The sequence below is a fragment of the Mauremys reevesii genome, linkage group 2 (assembly GCF_016161935.1).
Source record: "Mauremys reevesii isolate NIE-2019 linkage group 2, ASM1616193v1, whole genome shotgun sequence".
NCBI lineage: Eukaryota > Metazoa > Chordata > Testudines > Geoemydidae > Mauremys > Mauremys reevesii.
In genome coordinates, this window is record NC_052624.1 from 135,765,229 (window position 1) to 135,771,589 (window position 6,361).

Below are 6,361 nucleotides of genomic sequence, written 5' to 3' on the forward strand. Positions count from 1 at the left end.
GGTGCCCTGTTTCTTTTCTGTCACTTTGTTCCAGCACCTCCCCTGACAATGCCTCATTTTTATTAGCAGAAAAGAGTAGGTCCAAGTAGGTATCTCCCTAACACCCTGAAGAAACAGATCAGTGTAATTGCAATTTCTTTACCTTCAATTGCTCCTTTTGAAACTTTATTAAGCCATCAGCCCCACCAATCTTCTCATAAGTTTCCTGCTTCTGCTGTACTTTATGTCCTTGGCTATTTACGAGGTCCTCCTTCGCCTTCCTAATTTCTATCTTAAATTTATGTGCCAGAGCTTCTACTCTTTTTCTATTGGCCTCTCCAGGGTTGAGTTTCCATTTTCAGAACGGTACCTGTGGGGCTAGAACAGACTCTCGAACTTTGCCATTTAACGTACACTTTTTTTTTCTTTCCTGTTTTGTTCACGGGTATGCATGTCTTCCATGGCTCGAGCTCTAGCCTCAGTCTAAGGATTTTAATTTCTTTACACTCGAGGATCTTTTTGACTAGCTTCCTTAGATGTATGACACTTTACCTCTCAACCGTCACTTGCTCCCCTATGGGAAGAAAACCTCCACTGCTTAACCATTCCAGAATTTCCCATCTTCCCACCCCCACCAGCCATCCATGGGAAATTCCCACCCTAACATACCCACTACTACTGGCCAGTCTGTCACCACTCTGCCTTAATCCCAGCTCTCTGAGCTTCCTGCTGACTGCTTTGAACGTCTTCTCTCATCCAACTAACACTTTCTTCTCATTCCTACCCCTGTGGCAAAGCAAGATCCTGAACAGAGGAGGTGGGTCCAGGGCCGCCCAGAGGGGGGGGCAAGAGGGACAATTTGCCCCAGGCCCCGAGCCCCACAGGGGCCCCCACGAGAGTTTTTCGGGGCCCCTGGAGCGGGGTCCCTCACTCGCTCCGGGGGCCCCGGAAAACTCTTGAGGGGCCGGGCGCAGGAGCTTTTTCACTCCTGGTCTTCGCCGGCAGGGGGTCCTTCCGCCCCGGAGCGGACGGACCCCCCGCTGGCGAATTACCGCCGAAGATGGAGCGGGACCCGCCGCCGAAGTTCAGCTCGGTCTTGGCGGTAATTGGCAGCGGGGCCCTTCCATTCGGGACCCGCCGCGAAGTGCCCAAGACCAGCGGTGGGGACCCCCGCTGCAGAATTACCACCAAAGACCGGGCTGCACTTCGGCGGCGGGTCCCGCTTCGGCGGTAATTCGGCGGCGGGGGGGCCCCCGCCGCGGGTCTTCGGGGCACTTCAGCAGCGGGTCCCGGAACAGAAGGGCCCCCTGCTGCCAAAAGACCCCGGGTCCCCGGAATCCTCTGGGCGGCCCTGGGTGGGTCACATGTGTTGTGCTGGGGGCTCAGTGAGCATTTCTGGAAGAAAAGCACCCTTCACGCAAGTGTCCCCACCACTAACTCCTATCGTGCATATCTCCAAAAGCCGTGGGAAATAGCTACTTCCCATGCTTTAAGCCCCTGTGAAATAGACCGTTTCCTAAGGGTTAAACTAATGCACATGTTAAAGTCTCAGATACTTGTATTCATGCTTAGTTACAATCAGGAATTATACATTAAACACCTACTATGCATAGAATCAGAATACTGAACCATAATAAAACTGAACCTGAGCTATTTGCCATGTGCTAGGTTTGGTCATCTGTATCATTGGCCACTAAAAGTCGTCTTCTGCATGCCAGCTCCTCCATAGTGGTAAGACTGCATGTTATAAATGGGTAAGGCCAGTAGATCCCCTTGGCGCTATTTACTCTGTGTTCACGCGCACAAATACAAACTGTCCCTTGTTTGTGAGATCTTCCTTCTGCTCAACAGTGCTGCTCTAATGAGGCAAATCTTCCATATAACTAATGGGAGTGTTACTTGCTTTAAGGTCCGCAGGAACGGCACCAGACGTAGCTTGAAAGTAACACGTTCAGTGTCCAGCTTCATTCTTTTCCTAGACCCGTATTTCCCCTTCTTTTCAATGTTTCTTTTGGGGCACAAACCATTTATTCTTAATGGCTCTGAGGATAACGATTTGGAGAATGGGGTTGCTGCGTTCTCTACTGGCTGGCTGTGGCATGTGAACTACCAGGTCAAGAATTAAGTGGCCAATTTTTAAACTAACATGGGTAGTGTTTGGTTAACAATTAAAAATAAAAAAAATTGACATTCCTGACCAGTTACGCTTAGGCCATACTGAGTCATAAACTTACGTGGCATAACTAGTTCCCTTTTTAATAAAGTGACAATGTCCACAGCTACATTTTCCAATACTAACTTGGCCAATTAGTTACGTCAATTTTTCCAATTAGTTTTTATTCAAAATAGGAAATCTTGTAACTACCCTACACTACAGACTAAATATCAAAATTTCTTTAAAAACAATTTATAGGTTTCAAAATGTCATAATTTTTACCATTTCCATTCATGGCTGGTGCTTAAATATGATGGTCACCCGTCTAAAAAACATAGCTAGATAAAATGTGTATAAAAATGGATACCAAGCATTGTCAGCAAAATGAAGAACAGACTCCTGAGAGGGTAGCTTCCACTTTCCTGTTAATGTCCAGAAAGTAAGGGGGGATGGGCAGGTTCTTTATTCTGCAGTGAAATCTATGGGAAAGAACAGCTTGTTGAATACCATTTGTAGTCGAAGATGCAATAGGTATTGTCCCAGTAAACAATTATTGTATTTCTTCCAGATGCAGATGAGAAATCTGAGCCCAGTGGGCAAACTATGGCCCACGGGCCCCTCCTGCGCGGCCCCTGAGCTCCTGGCCCAGGAGGCTAGCCCTGGGACCTTCCCCTGCTGTTCCCCCTCCCGCACAGCCTCAGTTCACTGCGCCGCCAGGGCTGCGAGCTCTTGCCAGGCAGCGCAGCTGCAGAGCCACAGCCTGACCCGTTGCTCTGTGCTGTGCAGTGGCGTGGCTGGCTCCAGCTGGGCGACATGGCTGCCTGTCCTGGTGCTCTGGGCGGCACGGCTGTAGTGCCGCCATCCAGTGGTGCTCCAGGCAGTGCGGTAAGGGAGCAGGGAGGTTGGATAGAGGGCAGGGCAGTTCGGGGGTGGAGGTGTGCATAGGAGTTGGGGGGTCAGAGGGCGGGAACAGGGCAGTTGAAGGGGGGCAGGGGTCCTGGGGGGCAGTCAGGAAGGAGAGGGGGGGTTGGATGGGGCTATGGGGGCAGTCAGGGAGAAGGGGTGGTTGGATGGGGGCAGGGGTCCTGGGGGGGCGGTCTGGGGGGATCGAGAAGCATGGGGAGTTGGATGGGGGCAGGGGCTGGGCCATGCCTGGCTCTCTGGGGAGGCATAGTCGCCCCTACCCAGCCCTCCATACAATTTTGGAAACCCAATGTGGCCCTCAGGCCAAAAAGTTTGCCTGCCCCTGCTCTAAGCAATGGTCCTCTTCTGATCTGTTTCAGCCCACTACTTAACCATTCTGCATGTGGACCACTGCATTTTGGGAGCTGTGGTCCACACAGCTGCACTTCCATGTTAAAGGGGAGGGCTGAAAAACCTTTGGAGCAAGTATTCAATTGACTTAAAAAAAACCAAAAAAAAAAACCAAACCCAAACACCAAAAAACAAAACAAAAAAACCTATTGCCTGTAGAATATGGGATTACAAAAAACACCCCAAACCACTGTTGGGTTGGAAGACTAACCCCAAGGCCTTCATAGCTGTGGGTCTTCTAAACTAGTTGCATTATTTTGGTTACAGATCCAACACTTCTGTTCCTTCAGCCATGCTTTTGTGATTTGTACTTTGTAAGTATTGTCTGTTACAGCTCCATTTTGTTCTTACAGCTGTCCCCTTACTCCATTTTGTTCTTGTTTTCCTCCTGTGGCCGCCCCTCCCTGGCTGTTAAGTTGTTTACCAGGGCCTCTGCCCTTCTCAAAGGGAGGGCCTCTTAAGTTGTTTAACCAGAGCCATTGCCCTTCTCAAAGGGATGGCCACTTATGCTAAGTGGGACCACTGCCCTGTTCAAAGGGTTAGTCCTGTTATCACCTTGTTAAACCTGGGCTTGGTGTAGGGTGGGCACTGTCCAGAGCTGCAAGACCTATTGTGTTTTTAAGATCCTGGGCATGAGTCATACCTCTGGGCTCAGGGCTAGTCCAGACATGTCTTGGTGGCTGCCTGCAGTTTTTTTTCCTCTGCCTTCTCTCCTCCCTGTAAGAGGGGGAGCCAATCAGAGTTACTGGCGGGAAGCTGCCAGGGTTTGCCTTTAAAAACAGACATTTTCTGAACAGACTTCAGAAAGGTTCTTGCATTGCTGCCTGGTCTGATCAACCAGGGGTTCTGGGGGTCCTTTCTCCGCTCTCGTTTTATTTTTGAGCGTACCCCTGTTTTTGGGAAAAAAAACCCACAAAGAACGAATTGCTGCCTGAGAGATCTCCTGATTATCAAGAATGTACTGAGCCTTCTGATGTTCTTGCTGCTTCTGCCTCTGCTGCTGCCTTGGGGGATGGTAAGAATCCCTCTGTGAAACTTTCTGTACTTTTATTTTATTATTTTAGCTGCTGGCTCTGTCTCCCCAGCACACAGACGCAAGCTAAACCTTGGTCTCTGTCTTAAAACCTCTCTTAAACTCCCCCCGTCTTGGCTGCTGGCTTTCTTTCCCCAGCAGGCAGACCCAAGCTGTATCTGTAATCTGTTTCTAGTTCTGCAGTGCCTTTGCTGCTAGAAACAAGCCTGCTTGCAGCCATCCCACTGCTGCAGTCACCCCCCCCTTTTTGGAGCTGTGTCCTGGACACACACCACTCAGCCCTCTGAAACTATCCTTAGCATAAGGTGCACCCATTAAGTTAGGTTTAGCATTATACTTTGTTAGGCTTAGAGAATTGTTGCATTGTGTTTTAATTTGTGTAGTCTTGGTTAAGTTAGATCATAGATAAGATTTTGCTGTGTTCTGTATAATTGTAATTGTCTATCTTCCCACTGCACCACCCCCCCCCCAGCTTCTCTGTGTCTTTCTACCTTGTTACACTCTCTCTGCTGCTTAAGCTCGCAGCCTGTTTGTTCTGTCTCACTAAGTTTAAATCTCTAGCATAAAACCCCATTGGTTACTTTTTTTCCTCTCTGATACGCCTCACATTCTACATTTACACCACTGTGACACATTTTTACCTAAAATTGTTTGTTATTTAACACATTTTGTCCATAACTGTTAGTTGGTTGTATGCTGCTGTGACACACCTTTTTACATAGAAATCGCTAGCTACCTGTTCAGTTAACACTGAGGTATAAATGTATTACCCACTGTATTGTATCCTACTGTGTTGTACCCCACTATTGAGACCCCCCTTACTGTTCACCAAAAAGAAACCCCTCCCCCATTGTCTACCTTAACAACCCCCATACCCCTCACTATTGAATTTTCCCTGTTTTTGCATTTGCTTAATAAAGTTTATTTTGCACCCCACCTGTGTGGTAATTGCTCCCCAAGATCCCATATACCTGCTGGCAGGGACAAGTATGAAGTGCACAATATATTGCTGAATAATCATTCCATCTTTTGTACTTTAAATCAATTGACACTTGTAAAAACTGCTTCTTAACGCTGATTTAAAACTACGGTAGTGTATGCACTGCACTTAAATACTGAGTCCAGTTTTGGTAGCAACACTTCCAAAACTGTTGAAAAGCTGCAAGGAATTCAGAGAAGTGACAAACCAAAAGGTAACCATTGGAACAGTTTGCCTAAAGCTGTAGTGGAGTCTCTGTCACTTAGCCACTCTGGGAAAGATAATCCTTAAATCTAAAGTAATGCTGTAGTTCAAGGACAAGTTATAGGTATGAGGCAGAAATTACCAGTGGCAGAGCTTGGGTTACGCAAGAGGTGGGAATAGTTGTGATCACCATATGCATCTTCTCTGCCCTTCTCAGCAACCCTCAGAGAGAGAGAGATCCTTAATAGTTTGAATTTATTCTACAAAGGTGATATGTAGTGTAGCATATGTTTTGGCAATTTAGATTCTCACTCCTGCATAGCATGCTACTAGACAAGGGGTTAGGGAGGAATCCACACAGTATGTAGGAAAGAGTAAGTTAAAATCGGGTGGCAGCTTGCACCTTTTTCCTAGGCTTGGTCAGGGTCCCATGTATTCACAACTAAGAATCTGAATTCCCTTATGGTTGGAAAGATAACCTAAAGCCGGAGAGTAACCCAAGCAGTGATGTTAGACTAAACAATAGCTGAGACAGCATGTAATATGCTCCCCCTAGGATGATAAAAGGAACACTGTCAAATTGTGTTTGTTTTTATTTGGATTGCTAAAGGACCCTTCTGTTCTTACTGATTATTTAAAGGGCTTCTGAGCAACACAGGTGCCATGGGCCTAACAACATGAGGTCTGGTGCTTCTCT